This window comes from Herpailurus yagouaroundi, unplaced genomic scaffold (assembly GCF_014898765.1).
Source record: "Herpailurus yagouaroundi ecotype Mexico unplaced genomic scaffold, PumYag 141, whole genome shotgun sequence".
NCBI lineage: Eukaryota > Metazoa > Chordata > Mammalia > Carnivora > Felidae > Herpailurus > Herpailurus yagouaroundi.
This window is the reverse complement of record NW_024412396.1, coordinates 63,571,995-63,588,680: the sequence shown is the minus strand read 5'-3', so window position 1 is coordinate 63,588,680 and position 16,686 is coordinate 63,571,995. Positions and strand designations below refer to the sequence as shown.

At 36.6% G+C, this 16,686-nt stretch overlaps 1 protein-coding gene across 10 annotated transcripts in view; it reads left to right on the top strand.

The window, feature by feature from the left end:
* The window catches only part of RPS6KA5 (ribosomal protein S6 kinase A5), a 182,455-nt gene that overhangs the window by 105,822 nt on the left and 59,947 nt on the right, over positions 1 to 16,686 (top strand). The window contains exon 1 of one of the 10 annotated variants that reach the window (XM_040478013.1): positions 15,916 to 15,990. The exons of the other annotated variants lie outside the window; for them this stretch is intronic. The gene's annotated coding sequence lies outside the window, so the exon portion shown is untranslated. Of the gene's footprint in view, positions 1 to 15,915; positions 15,991 to 16,686 lie in introns of those variants that run through there. 10 annotated transcript variants of the gene reach the window in all.

The window sequence follows — 16,686 nt, the reverse complement described above, 5'->3', positions numbered from 1 at the left end:
ATAGCTGAACTAAAATTTGATAGCTAACGTGCAGATTTTGAATATAGAGGACCTTGCACTTTCAGTAGAACTCTTTATTATTACAGGTGCATTTAATGACATTTAAAACTGTACATCTAGTTCTAGTTAAATACTCCTCATGTAGCAGCTGTAATAAAAATTATATTTTTACACTACTGGTTATGCAAGATAACTAGATGAATTTGAATGCCAATTCATTTTTATCTAAGAAATTATTAGTTAGAATACAGAATCACAGTGGAATTTTTGTAGTGAAGAACTTTGTGGTTGTAAAACACATTGGTCTTGAATTCCAAATTAGGCGTATCTATTTCTGAACATTTGCTTTTTGGACTATTGCCCATGTAGTCCTAAGTGAATTTGATAAGTGCTGAAATCATAAAATCTAAAGATCTCAACTTTTTATCATATCTGTATTCATTCAGTTCACTTATTAAGTATTGACCACCTCTACTATGCTAGGTACTGGATAATGCAGTGGTGAATAAGATGCCTTCATGAAGTTACGGTTATAATTATGTTGATTATCTTTGATGGGACAACCATTGTTATAAAATAGATGAATTTTTGAGGAATTTACTTCAAAGTTTGATTTTTAAGACTTTTTCTCCTTTGTAAAACTATTAGTGGCAATGTCAGTAAAATGTGACAGATTAAATACATTTACTGTTGCTTCCTCATTAAACCCCATAAACAAAAGTAAAGGAGTAAAATAGGTATGTACTCAGAAAAGATGAAAGAATATAGCAACCAAATTTTGGAAGACGGACAGCAGGAATACTACTTGTAGCCAATTTAAGCATCCCTGATCACAGTTGAATCCTAAGCTAGCAACGTGAGAAGCCCCAAGGCAAACTAATTTGCACTTCTGGCCCCCAGAAAGGTTCAGGACTCCCTCAGAGTAGGAACACAGGTGCCATGGGACATAGGAGGGTTGTTTGGAAGTCTATATAAGAAACAGGTAGCCTCCGGGTCTCTGTCTCCCCTATTCACCCAGGCAGCCATGCTTCCCTTACCTTCCAGGAAGACTGAAAGGGTTAAGTAGAAAGACTAGATTCAGGGACGAGGGGCTGAAGGTGAGGCCACAACAAGGAAACTACTGTTTCCTTGGGGTGAAAAATGACACAGCGAACCATGGAGTTCCCACGGCCTCTTTCTGCCACTTTGTCCTGAGAACACGTCTTCCCAGACAGGAGTTTGGAGAATTCCTCTCTGAGAAACTGAAAACAAAACCTGCAGATGCTATCAGTTGGTGGTGTTGCTAGTGAAGTAGCCCGGCCAGATCTTTCTACAGAGATGTCTGGGACTTGACGAGCTCAGCGCGTGCCCCGGAACCATGTTTGTGATGATGTCACAACTTCTCTTTCTATTTTGATTTCAGTATATTTCACCGTAATTCGTTTCTTTTGTCTGTATTGCAATATGATTAGTTTCCTCTGTCATACTGTGCATTTAAAAACACTATTCTGAGAAGTGGTCTGTGGGCTTCAACAGACAGCCAAAGGGCCCTTGGTTTGTAAAGGACCCCTTCGCAGGGAGATTTGGTGACCATCATCTCCTCTCTCCATGGGACCATTCACGCATTTGCTCCTTCCCTCTATCAAAGTATTTGTTGAGGGCCTTCTCCATGGAGACATTGGGCTAGGTTCTGGTAAGACACCAATGAAAAGAATCACTTAGTGACTCCTGTATTTACAGGTACATGTGGCTGAATGTTTGGCAGACTTTGGCCCTGGGCAACGGCAAAATGTCAGAAGCTAAAACAAAATAAACAAAAGTCAAATATGGATCAGAGTTGTTAAGTTTTAATACAGAGATACAAATTAATCAGAAAGACTGTATGACTGAACCAGCCAGGTCCCTCCTCACAAGAGAGATTTGTGTGTCCTGCGAGTCATGTCAGCCTCTCCTCCACAAGGGGGGCTCTCATGGGCTGCCTTAAGTTTTGAGCACTTAGTTGTTCAGGTGCAAAAATGAAATACTGGGATTCTATCTGAAGTGGAGAAATACTGTACAAATTTTCTTATTTTTCACTGAATACAACCTAGCTGCGTTTAATTATAGTTACGTGATAGTGTCTGTATAATTAAGCTTTCTAGTTTCATCTCTTCCCCTCAGACTACCAGCTCATTCTTCCTCTTTCTGTAGAGGACATACCATCACACTAGACTTCAGGTTTAGCTCTCTCATGGCTGGCACGGGAACTACCCTTCTCTGAGACCCCTACAACAGGATCTCGTGGTCCTTTGCTTCCCTAATTCCACCCACCACTTATTCAGCCAATTTCCCTAAGACTCCTTCCACCTTAAAAATATTTCCACCAAACAATTTCTGTTTTGATTAGCTAGCATTCCTTTTTGGTTTCACATGTCACGCTGAATCACGTATATTGAAGTATCTTTCTTGGAGTGAGTTTCTTTTTTGTTTATCCCTATTCTACCTCCTTGGTTTTTAGTTTAAACTCTAGTTTAAGGAGTCTCCTCCTCGGTTTCCAGTGCCTAGGGAGAGATTGTATGGCTCTAGCTCTAACTAACCTCTCTCCTTTTCTTTTTTTTTTTTAAATTTTTTTTTTCAACATTTATTTATTTTTGGGACAGAGAGAGACAGAGCATGAATGGGCGAGGGGCAGAGAGAGAGGGAGACACAGAATCGGAAACAGGCTCCAGGCTCTGAGCCATCAGCCCAGAGCCTGACGCGGGGCTCGAACTCACGGACCGCGAGATCGTGACCTGGCTGAAGTCGGACGCTTAACCGACTGCGCCACCCAGGCGCCCCTAACCTCTCTCCTTTTCTACCTCTTCCTCTTGGACCCTTTTGTTACCATTTAAGCATGCTTAGTCTCTCCTGTCTTAAACTTTTAAAGATGGAGAGTGGATGGATGGATGGATGGATGGACGGATGGACTGACTAGTAGATAAAAAGAATCTATCTCAGAATTACATATTCCCTGCCAGCTCTTGTGTTCTTGTTCTCCTCTGTCAGTATTTGTCTACACACTCTCTTTACTTACCCACATATCACTCACTCCTTAGTCTACTCTGGTTTGGCTTGCACACCTACCAACTGACTGTAAGTCTTCTTGTCAAGGTCACTATTGACCTCAGTTTTAGATACTTTTTAGTCCTCTTCTTAACTTGACTACCTAGTAATGTTGAACTAGAAATTGCTTCTTACTTTGGCTCCGTGACACCACGGTCCCCTGGCTTTCCTTATCTCTCTCACTATCTTTTGCAGGCTTTTCCTCTTCTACCCAAGTGTTCCTCACAGTTAAATACTAAGTGCTCTTCTCTCTCTATGCCTTACTCTCTCCCTTTAGGCTGGTGATTCTTAAATATGTATGGCAACTCTGACCTCTCTTTTGGGCTCCAGACCCTAACATGCTTCTACCGTATTTCCGCTTGACACTTTTGTAGCTCCTCAAGCTCAACATTTCCAAAACCGAGCTTGTCTTCCCCGCACCCAAATCTGCTTCTCCTTCAGCATGTTGCAATTTTGTGTTATAAATTCTGCCCTCATTTGGTCTGGGAAATGTACTTCTTTTTTAATTTTTAGGAGTTTATTTAGTATAAAAAATGTGTACTTTTAAAATAACCTTTAAAGTTTCTGTTCATGGTGTAATATTCATGTCTCTGTGTATTCGTTAATTTAACAATTGAGCAAATATTGAGTACAGTATGTCAGGTATTATACTAGACCCTGGAAATATAGTGGGGAACATAACAAATTCTTTGCCCTGATGAGCCTCTATTGAGAGGTATTTGTCAAATATTCATATAATTAATTATTTCTAGATTATAGTTTGCTAAACTGGATTGTAAACAGGATAAAATTGATTTATTTTAGAAATCTTTAAAGTCTTTTATATGATAATGAATACTTTACAAGTTTGATACTTTTGATATGTTCTTTTCTCAATCATAGAATTTGATAAATTCCTTGAGACTCTAAGAATAAAAGAAGACATTTCTAAATACCTGTATGCTAGCCTATGTCCTTCAGCGGATTTCTTGAGAGTACAATTCGGTAAACATTTGTTGAGTTCCTAATGTAAGTCAGACATTTGCTAGGTATCGGATATATGATTCTAACATTGAAGACTTCAAAAACATTTGTTTAGGGGGGCGCCTAGGTGGCTCAGTCGGTTGAGTGCCCGACTTCAGCTCAGGTCATGATCTCACCACTTGTGGGTTCAAGCTCCACATTGGGTTCTGTGCTGATAGCTCAAAGCCTGGAACCTGCTTCAGATTCTGTGTCTCCGTCTCTCTTTGCTCCTCCCCTACTAGCACTCTGTCTGTCTTTCTCTCTCAAAAATAAACATTAAAAAAATTTTTTTTAAACACTATTTTTAAAAGGGGTTTGTTTTTACCTCTTCATAAACAATGTCAAAATGATACATTAATGTATTATTAGTTACCCTATACTTAAAATTTTTTTGGTGTTTATTTATTTTTGAGAGAGAGAGAGAGAGACAGAGCACAAGTGGGGGAGGGGTAGAGAGAGAGTAGGGACACAGAATCTGAAGCATTCTCCAGGCTCTGATCTTTTAGCACAGAGCCCGACATGGGGCTCAAACCCACAAACCATGAGATCATGACCTCAGCCAAAGTTAGACACTTAACAGACTGAGCCACCTAAGCGCCCCTAGTTACCCTATACTTAAATAGTGCATGCATTCTATGTTTTCATAATTTCACATTGAACATTTACAAATATCACAACAGGTTATTAACATCAGCTAAATAAAAGTAGCAGAAAAATAATGACCCCAACATTTAAAATAGAAGTAGCTAAACTATAACATACTGCCAAACTATAATATACTTTAAAGGGACAGGCCTATGGATTAATCACTATTTTCTCTTTACAGAAAATAGAAAAATGTACCTTCGCTTATAAAATGATGTTATTCATTAATTATTTTTTTGAACATATAAAGGCTTCTATACTGGATGGAACATGTATTAAAGTAAGAGGATCTTTTTCAGTTCTCCTCTTTGTGGCTGTGTGACTCTGGGCAAGCCACTTAGTCATTAACCCCTCTCAGTCTTAGTTTCTTCATCTGTAAAATAATAGCTGTCATATCTAATTGATAGGATCATAATATGGACAAAATGAGTTGGTGCTTATGAAAGTATGTTCTAATGTGTGAAGCAGTAAATAAATATCAGTTTCTACTTGTAGGACATACTGTTCAAATTTTAGATTACTGTGAGCAAAATTAAAATAGATGAGAATCTTAATTATTCTCCCTTTTCTGATTTGTAAGAAAGTTTTAAAGTACATCTTTAATGAACGCCTGGTTAATAATGTCATTTGCAGCATTCTGCTATTGTGACATATATATCACAAGATGCCTGGGGAGGTTCAGGACCCATAAAGAGCATGTTTGCACTGGCAATCAGATAACCCTCCTCTCTAAGGCAGCTTTCTAGTTACTTCTCTCCCCCTCCTGCCTAATTTGTAGTGACATATGTTCACAATTCTTTGCATTGGCATGTGCTCCTGAAGAACGTATTAAGTAAGTCTCTGTAAGCCAGTCTTGTCAGTCACTTGCCAAGATGAGTGACTTTAGGATAATCTTAGTTATTTTAGGGTCAACACTGAGATGGAAGTGTTGGGAAAACAGGAGGCCTAGAAACCAGTCAGAGCATTTTTCTGTTGCCCCAGTTTTTCTTCTACTCAAACAGTATTATGCAATTTACAGATGCTAGCACGTTAGTTTCAGCCATTGTTTTTGCAATGTTTTTCTGTCAGGTATCCGTCAGGGGAAGGAAGACAGATAGGGCTTTGCCCTCAGATGTCGGCCGCACAGATTCCTTTATAACTTTTCTTACAGTAGAAATTATTGGCTCTGCTGCTTCTGATTCTGTGCCTCCCTCTCTCTCTCTGCGCCATCCCTCCTCCTGCTCACGCTCTGTCTCTCTCTCTCAAAAATAAATATTAAAAAATTTTTAAAAATTATTGGCTCTGTTAAGACTTACCGTTATAGTATTTATTTTACGGTAGGTTTGGGGCACTTGGGTGGCTTAGTCGGTTAAGGGTCCAACTGTTAATTTTCGCTCAGGTCATGATCCCAGGATTGTGGAATAGAGCCCCGTGTCTAGCTCTGGGCTGAGCGTGGAGCCTGCTTAAGATTTTTTCTCTCTCCCCAGCTCACTCGCTCGCTCTCTCTCTCTAAAAAAATTTTTTTTAATTTAAAAAATGAAAATGAGGCAGGTTCAGTGTATAAGTTCAGTGGGCAGGTTTAATGTAAATGGCATCACAGAACAAGCAGGGACAACTTTTGAGTGGAGATTCTTTTCACAGAAACTTCTATCATGCGTTCCATTGTTCAAATCAGGGTAAATATATATAATTTTTATTTACTTGAAAATTATAGTTTGCAGTCACATTATTCTATATTAACATAGGATGCATTAATCTGAAAATAGACCATAATAAAGGGAAAATTATTTAAAACCATGTTGAGTGTCAGGGATTTTCAAGCCCTTAAGAGGAATTTAGCAAAAAATATTCTGGAATTCTAAGCAACCCTGAATAAATGGGATGAATAAATGTTTATATCTTTTAAATATCTTTTTTAATTTTTTACATTGTGCAATATTTAACTAATAAAAATATAAAAAAGTGATACAACAGAATCTGTGCACCCACTATTCACATATGCAGTTATAAACATTTTGTATTTTTTTCCACTCACTCAGCAAATATCAATTGAATGTCTACTGTGATCCAGGCAGAGTTCTATCTAGTGTTGAAATGTAGCAATGAACAAAATGGACAGAAATCTTTCCTCTAGACGGGGGCAGCCAGTAATAGGAAAATGAGTAAAAACATGTATGGAATATGGTAGATAGTGGTTAAGTTACAAGAAGACAAGTACACTAGGAAAGAGGGATGGGGGTATCAGGGTATCAGGGTGAGAAAGGTTGCACTTTTAAATCAGGTAATCAGGAATGGCCTTGCTGAGAAAGTGACAGTTGAGTAGAGACACAAAGAAAGTGAGAGTGTGAGCCATGTCCATATCTTAGGAAAGAGATTTCTAGGTAGAGGGATCAGCCAGCGTGAAAGATCCCAGGTGGGAATATGTGTGGGCTGTTTGTGGAACAGAGAGGACTGCAGTGTAAGTGTGTAAAATGACTGACGGTTAGAGTAGCAGAAAGTTGGGGTGTGCAGGCAGTCATACAGAGGGAGGACTGTTGTAAGGACTACGGCTTCTTTTAGTGAAGTGGGGGCCATTGGAGAGATTCGAGTAGGGGAGGGAGAGGATCTGACTTATTTTAGAAGAGCAATTCGATTTGCCAAGCATGCAAAGCATGCCAAGCATGTCCCCACTATTAGTGGGACAGGTCTAGAGACATGGAGACCAGTTAGTAAGCTTTTGCATTAATCCCAGCAAGAGATGGTAATGGCTAGTTTAGACCATGGGCTAGCAGAGTAGGTTGTAATAAGTAGTCAGAGTTTAGATATATTTTGACATTGGAGATGATGAAAGTTCTTGATGGGTTGGGTGTGGGGTGTGAGAGAGCAAGAGGAATCAGGGGGGCCCTAAGTTTTTTGGTTAGAGAGTCTGGAAGGATGAGGTCGCCATCAACTAGTGGACTTCAGATGGAAAGAAGATTTGGGGTAAGGGGAGGAGTTCATTTGAGCAGCTTGAGTTTTGAGATGACTATTAGACTTACAGAGATGTCCAGGAGGCAATAGGACATAGGAGTCTGGAGTGTGGGGGAGAAGTCCCATCTAGAGATACAGATTTGGAATTTGCCAGTATATTTAAAATCATGAAAATTGAGGAGAATATCAGCAGGGTAAGTACAGATAGAAAAGAAAAAGGGACTAAACTCTGAGCCCTGGCTACTCCAACATGGAGAGTAAAGAGAGGAAGAGGCACCCGCAAAGGAAACTGGAAAGTTGGGAAGAAAACAGGCGAGTGTGTTATCTTAGAAACCACGTGACGAAATGTTTCAAGGACGAACAAGATCAACTATGTCAAATACTGTTGTTTACTCAAGTAAGGTGAGGACAGGAGATTGATCATTGGCTCAATTTAAACCTCCAGAGAGAGAGAATGGGAACAGACATATTGTCCTCTACCAATAAAGGCAACCTTGGGGTTTTCTGTAAAAAGGAATAGTGAAATCGTGTGGAGAGGGCAGCAGAGGATGAAGCGGGGTCAAAAGAGGTCTCTTTGTTATAAGGCGGGAGAAATGACAGACGTCATATGCTGGTTGGCACATTCCTGTAAAGGAAGTGGGGGTCGATATAATAATAAGAGATGGGGAGATGCTGGACCTTGGGAGGGATAAACTCGGTGCACAAGTGGGGATGTAGTTCGCTTCGTCAGTTCATCCTTAGGAACAGAGAAGGGTGAGTTCCTGGGCACAGAAGCAGGTGGCTGTCAAGACGTGGTAGTGGGAGCTCATAGAGGGTCTTTTCTGATTGCTTCTGTGTTCTCACTGAAAGTGAGGAGGGAAAAGAAGGAGACACTGGAGTTTGAGGAGAGAGGAGAAGATACAAAATAAGCAGTCATGTCCGTGGGAGAATGAATGGATTAGGAAATGAGTGTGTTTGCTGGGCAGCGTTAAAGGCCTGCTCAAGGTTCACAGTTGTGAATTTAAAGTGAAATTGGTCAACCTGATTCTATGTTTTACTCCAAGCACATTTTGCTTAACAAGTGCAGGCAAAAGGCAGATGGTGGTTTGAATTTAATCCTGTTTTAGTGCCCCTACTTCAGATGTGTATATCCATAAACTATATATACTATTAGCTCGTGTTCCTAAAATGGACATAAATGACATACCATATGCAAATTGATTTATTTGACTTATTTTTGAAATTTATCCAAGTTGATAAGTATGAATCTATTTCATTCAGTTTACCCTCTGTATAATATTCTTTGATGTGAATTATCCAGTTTACTTACCCATTATCCTACTGAGATTCATTTAGCTTTCTGTGTTTATCACAGTATTGAAGTTTTTTTTCTGATATTATTGGCTTGCTGCAGTTCTTTAAGTATTCTAGATACCTGTCATTTGTAATTATACATATTGTTTCTTTTCCAAGTCTTTCACTTGTTTTGAATATTTTTGCCATCATCAGATTTGACATTTTAATAAAATCAAATTTACTATAATCATTTAATATTTATATTTGATTATGTAAAATTTTTAATTTTAGAAAATACACATAAAATTATAATCTTCACTATTTTTAAAATGTTTATTTATTTTGAGAGAGAGAGAGAGTGAGCATGAGTTGGGGAGGGGCAGAGTGAGGTGGAGAGAGAGAGGGAATCCCAAGCTGGCTCCGTGCTGTCAATACAGAGCCTGATGCAGGGCTCGATCCCGTGAACCGAGAGATCATGCATGACCTGAGCCAAGATCAAGAGTCAGATGCTTAACTGACTAAGCCACCCAGGCGCCCCATCATCTTAACTAATTTTAAGTGTAGATCAGTGGTACTAACTATATTCACGTTGTTGTGTAACAGGTCTGTAGAATTTTTTTTTATCTTGCAACTAAACGCTACACCCGTTGAGCAACAACTCCCCATTTTTTCCCCTTCCTAGCCCCTGCAAACCAATATTCTACACTGTATCTATGAGTTTGACTACTTTAGATACCTAGTATAAGTAGAATCTTACAGCGTTTATCTTTTTTGTGACTGGTTTACTTCAGTTAACATAATGTCCTCAAAGTTCATTCACGTTGTAGCAAGTGACAGGATTTCCCTTTTTTTTTAATGTTTATTTTATTTTTGAGAGAGAGAGAGAGAGAGAGAGAGAGAGAGAGAGTGAGCGGGGGGGAGAGAGAGAGACAGACAGACAGACAGACAGACAGACACAGAATCTGAAGCAAGCTCCAGGCTCTGAGCTGTCAGCACAGAGCCTGACACGGGGCTCAAACTTGGGAATGGCGAGATCATGGCCTGAGCCGAAGTCAGATGCTTTAACTGCCTGAGCCACCCAGGCATCCTGGGATTTCCTTCTTTTTTAAGGCTAAATAATATTATAATATATGTATATATCATACTTTGTTTATGCATTCATCCACTAAGGGACATTTGGGTTGCTTGCACTTATTGGCTATTGTGAACAATGCTGCAGTGAACATAGGTGTACAAATATCTCTTTGAGATTATGCTTCCAGTTATTTTAGATATATATCCTGAAGTAGGACTGGTGGATCATATGATTATAACATTTTATTTATTTTCCCTCATGATAATTTTATTTTTAATTTTTTGAGGAATGTCCATAATGTGTCCCATAGCGGCTGCACCATTTTACATTCCTACCAACTGTGTGCAAGGGTTCCAGTTTCTCCACATTCTCACCTGTATTTATTATTTCTGCTTTTCTGATGGCAGCCCTCCTAATGAGCATGAAGTACATGATAGTTCATTGTAGTTTTTATTTGCATTAATGATGCAATGAGTGATGTTGAGCATCTTTTCGTATGCTTTTTGACCATTTGTATATCATCTTTGGAAGAATGCTGAAATTCTTTGCCTATTTTCTTTAAGTTTATTTATTTATTTTGAGAGGAGGGGGGAGTGAGGAGGAGCAGAGAGAGAGGAGAGAGAGAATCTCAAGCAGGCTCCACACTGTCGGTGCAGACAGAGCCTGATGTGAGGCTTGAACTCATGAACCATGAGATCATGACCTGAGCCAAAATCAAGAGTTAGACAGTTAATTGGCTGAGCCATCCAGGCACCCCTCTTTGCATTTTTAAAATCAGATTATTTACTTTTTGTTGTTGTTTAGTTGTAGTTCTTTATATATTCTGGATATTAACCACTTATCAGATATGTGATTTGAAAATTTTCTCTCCCATTCTATAGGTTGTCTTTTCACTTTGTTTCCTTCGATGCAAGGAAGCTTTTAATTTTGATATTGTCCCATTTGTCAGCTTTTGTGCTTGTCCTTTTGGTATCATATCCGAGAAATCGTTGCCAAATCCAGTGTCATGAAACTTGTTTTTTCTTCTAGGAGTTTTATAGTTTTAGATTTTACATTTAGGTCTTTAGTCTTTTTTGAGTTAACTTTTGTATTTGGTGTAAAGTAAGGGCCCAACTTCATCCTTTTGCATGTGGCTTTCCAGTTTTCCCAGCATCATTTGTTGAAGAGACCATCCTTTGTTCACGTGTGGTCTTGACCATATGCACTGTAAGGTTTATTTCTGGGCTCTGTGTTTTTTCCATTGCTCTATGTATTTGTCTTAATTCCACTACAAAGATGTATTATTTACTGTAACTTTGAAATATGTTTTGAAATCAGGAAGTGTGACTGCCAACTTTTCTTTCTTTCTCAAGATTATTTTGGCTATTCAGGGTTCCTTGAGATTCCATATGAATTTTAAGATTTTTCTTAATTTTTACAAAAAAAATGCCATTGGGATTTTGATAGGAGTTACATTGAATCTTTAGATTATTCTGGGTAGTATGGACATTTTCACAATATTATGTCTTCCAATTCACAAGCAGGGGATGTCTTTCTTTTTATTTCTATCTTCTTTAATTCCTTTCACAGTATTTTGTAATGTTCACTGTCAGGTCTTTTGACTTACTGGTTGTATTAATTTCTAAGCATTTTGTTATTTTTGATGCTATTTTAAATGGGATTTTTTTTTAGATTGTTCATTGTTAGTGTAAAGAAATGCAACTGATTTTAGTATGTTGATCTTCTGTCCTGTAACTTTGCTATATGTACTTATTCTAATTGTGTGTGTGTGTGTGTGTGTGTGTGTGTAATCTTTAGGGTTTTCTACATATAAGATTATATCATCTACAAGCAGAGATAATTTTACTTTCTCCTTTCCAATTTGGATGTCTTTTATTTCTTTTTCTTGCCTAATTGCTCTGGATTGGACTTCCAGTGCTGTATGAAATAGAAGTGGTAAGAGGGACCATCCTTACTTTGTTGCTGATCTTAGAGGAAATTTCCATTTTTCATCATTGAGTATGGATGTTTGCTGTGGGCTTTTCATATACGGTCTTTACTATGTTGAGGTAGTTTCTTTCTATTCCTACTTTGTTGCTGAGTGTTTTTTTTAAGTTTATTTATGTATCCTGAGAGAGACAGAGAGTGTGAATGGCGGGGGGAGGGGGGAGCAGAGAGAGGGAGAGAATCTTAAGCAGACTCTGCACTGAAGCCTTGATGCAGGGCTCAAACTCACGAAACCATGAGATCATGACCTGAGCCAAAATCAAGAGTTGGATGCTCTACTGACTGAGCCACCCAGGTGCCCCTCATATGCTGTTTCTGCATCACTTGAATTTTTCTTCATTCTGTTCTTCTGTTCTTCATTCTGTTAATGTGGTGTATTATATTGATTAACTTTCAAATCTTGAACCATCCTTGCATTCCAGGAATAAACCTCACTTGATCATGTTACATAGACCTTTTAGTGTGCTGTTGAATTTGGTTTGCTAATATTTTGTTAGGATTTTTGTATCAGTTTTCACCAGAAATAGAAGGCTGTAGTTTTCTTTTCTTGCAGTTATCTTTTGCTGGCTTTGGTATCAGAGTAATGCTGGCCTCATCTGATGAGTTTAAAAGTATGTTCTTCAGTTTTTTGAAAAAGTGAGGACATTCTTTAAATGTTTTTTAGAATTTTCCTTCAAGCCATCTGGTCCTGAGCTTATTCGGGGAGGGAGGTGGGTGGGGGAAGGGTGTTTGATTACTGATTTAATCTCCTTACTGATCATGGTTCTGTTCAGAACTTTCTATTTCTCTATGATTCAGTCTTGATAAATTATGTTTCTAGGAATTTATCCATTCTAGATTATCCAATTTGTTGGTGTATAATTGTTCATAGTTATTTCTTTTTTTAAAATTTTTACCTCCTTTATTTTAGAGAGAGAGAAGGAAAGAGCATGAGTGGGGGAGAGAGAGAGAGAGAGAGAGAGAGAGAGAGAGAGAACCCCAAGCAGGCTCCATGCCCATCACAGAGCCCAATTTGGGGCTCAATCCCACAACCATGAACCAAAATCAAGAGTCAGACACTTTACTGACTGAGACACCCAGGCACCCCAATAGTAGCTTCTTATGTCTTCTCTTTCATTTTCTTATGTCTTCTCTTTCATTTCTGATTTTACTTATTTGAATATTTTTTTTAATGTAGCTAAGAGTTTGTCAGTCTTGTTGATATTTTCAAAAAACCATCTCTTAGTTTTGTTAGTTTTTTTCTATTGTTTTTCTATTCTTGTTTCATTTCTTTGTGCTGTACTTATTTATTTTCCCACTGCTTTTAGTTTTTCTTTTTCTAGTTCCTTGAGGTGTAAATTGGGTTGTTGATTTCTTTGAATTTTTAAAAACAATCTCTTTTTATCTCAGTGCACTAAGATATTTGCTTTTATTTTCTTTTAAAAATGAGCACATTAAAATGTTAATTTAATAGGAATTAATGTCTGAATATAAAACAAAGTGGGGATATTATTTTATCTCTTTTTATAGATAATCCAGTTGATAGTTCACGATCAGTGAATGGTCAGTTAATCTTTTCCCTGCTGATTTGAAAGGTACCTTCTGTCATATGCCAAATTCCTATACATGCCTGTGAGTCTATTTCTGTTCTGTTTCTCTTTACTCAGTTTCATTCTTCTGGTTGCTTCTCTCTGAGTCAAAATAAAAAATCTTAAAGGCCATGACTTTATAGTAAGTCTTAAATCTGGAAAGGTGAGATCTTTCTCTTCTTCACTCTTACCCTGCCATTCTCTCCTCCTTTCATCTGACCTTCCTTCACTCTCTTCTCTGTATTCTCTATTCTTGGTCTTTTGTTCCTCCATGCGAATTATAGAATTAAACTGATAAATTAATTCGGAAATAACTGTGATCTTTGGATAGTGAATCTTCTGATTAATTACCACAAATAAATAGTCCTACCTTCCCAGTTATTATCTTTTATTTCTTTTAATAATACTTTATAACTTCCTGTGTAATGCTTGTACTTATATCATTAGATTCATTTCTATTAACTTTATAAGTTTTATTCCAGTTTACAAAAATAAGAATATGGGGTTTTTTGGCACTACAGGAATGTTGATCTTGTACAAAGCAATGTTGCTGAATTCATATTCCAGTAACTTACAGATTCACTTGGATTTTTTAAGTATATGACTATATTAAGAGAAAATCAGAACCACTGTTTGTCAGTAATGATGGTTTTATATCTTTGTGATTCTCATTATTTTTATTCTGTGTATTTGTGAATGGATGGTTTGGTTTGGTTTTATTGCCCTTTTATTCGTGTGTATTCTTGCTTGTTTACTTTAAGGCTATGTGTCTTAGGTTTTACAATTTAGTATGGTGTTTACTCTAGGGTTTTAGTAGATGAATTCTCAGTTTCTAATTGTTTATTGATATAAAGAAATTCTTACAGTTTTTCTCTTTAATCACCTAGTGTTGTGAGTTATATTAATAACTTTATGTTGTTGAGTGTTAAGCCATCTTTCAATTCTTGGAAAAAACTTTACTTTCTATATTTTATTATTTTTTTTTTACACTTTGCTGGATCTTGTTTGCTAATATTTTATTTTGGACTTTATTTTCCAGTTGACGTATAATTTTCTAATATTACATTTGTCTGATTTTGGTATCAAGATTATATACCAACATCATGAAATGAATTTAGAATCATATATACAGATAGAAATCATATTTCTCTTAATATTTCCTCTTACTGCACATGTATAGCTATCAGAGTGTATTTTTTTTCTCCCCCCGCCCCGAGTGTGAGTAGCTTTTCAAATACTTATTTAATGTTTTAAAAATATGTATAATTGTATATGGTTTTCAATTTCTTCTTCAGTCAACTCTGGTAAGTTGTATTTTTATAGAAAAATGTTATCTTTTTTCTTTTTAAATTCCTTGGTATCATTTGTTCATAGGATTCACTTATATTTTAATCTCTGTTGTGAGTATAGTAAAGTTTCCTTTTTATTGATCTATAACTTTTCTCTTTTTTCTTGATCAGTTTGCTAGAAATTTGTCTGTTTTAATCTCTTCCAAAAAACAGCTTTTGTCAAGTTTCTCATTTTTTTCTATTTCTTTGATGATGTTCCTTTGTTCCTTTTACTTTTCAAGTGTTGCGTTCATATTCTTTTTCTAAACTTTTGAGTCAGACCTCCAGCTCACTATATTTCATCTTTTCATTTTTAATGAGATAATTTCTAAGAACAACTTTTAGATATATCTCACCAGTTCTGATATATAAGGTATTTATTGTTATTGAAATAGTCTAATATTCATTGTGGGTTTTTTTTTTTCCTTTGGGCCATGAATTATTTAGAAATGGGTTTTTAGGTTTTCAAATATATAGGAATTTTTGGTTGTCTTTTTGTAAATGAGTTCTAATTTTATTGCTTTCTGTATGGAGAACAAAATATATATGATTTTATTTCTGTAGAATTAGAGATTTGCTTTGTGATCTATTACGTGGTTAATTTCTATAAATATGACATATATACCTGAAAAGAATGTGTATTCTCTAACTATTACATATAAAGTTTGGGGTATTCTCAGGAACATCATGTAAATCTTCTATAGCTTCACTAATTACTTTCCTGCTTGATTAGTCAGTTATAAAAAAGATATGTTAAAATGCCTGCTATGGTTGTGGATTTGTCCATTTCTTCTTAAACATCTCTCCATTTTTGCTTTTTAAGGCTTTTCAACAAATGTTGAGTATATTGAGGTTTGGGATAGTATTATTTTCCTAGTGAAATGTTCCTTTTATTATTATTCAATGACTCTACCTAATTTTAATAATCCCTTTTGCCTTAAAGTTTATTTTCTTGCTATTAATAAAATACTCCAGCTTTCTGTTGGCTAGTGCTGGTCTGATATATCTTTTTCCATCTCTTTACTTTCAATATTTCTTTGTCATTATGTTTTAGGTGTGCCTTTTGTAAATAACATATAGCTGGATTTTGTTTTTGATCCAGAGAGTTTCTATCTTTTAACTGGTGAGTTAAATCTGTATATTATGATTACTGATATATTTTTACTTATTTCTCTTATCTTGCTATGTGTTTCTCTTTATCACAATTTCTCTTTGCTTTCTCCCCCTCCTTTCCTATTTAGATTATTAGGATTTCTTTGTTTCATTTCTCCCTAATGGTCTAGAAGTTATATCTGTTCTATTAACTTATATACTGACTTAACAATTATGTCTATAATTGTCATGACCACTACAAGAACATGGAGTGTTTTAACATCAATTATCCATTTCATTTTCTGTATTATTGTTACTTAGTATTTAGCCCTACCTTGTATTATATTCCGCCAAATTAATCATTATTGTGTAATTTTCATTTTATAAATTCACTACTTGTTTAGATTTTCTCACATGTTTACCTGTTTTCTCTGTTCACTATTGCTTCTTATAACTTAACTCTTTTCTTGTGAGTTCAGTTTATTGCTGAACTGCATCTTTAAGGGGTCTTTTTAACAAGGATTAATGAATAGTAAATTCTCTTTGTTTTAAAATGCCTTTATGGGGAAGTTAAGATGGTGGAGGAGTAGGAGGATCCTAAGCTTGTCTCGTCCCTCAAACACAGCTAGACAGTTAGCAAATCATTCTGAACACCCAAGAAATCAATTGGAGGTCTGAGAGAACAAAAACTGCAAGTCTACAAGTAGAAAAGCAACCACGTTTTGGA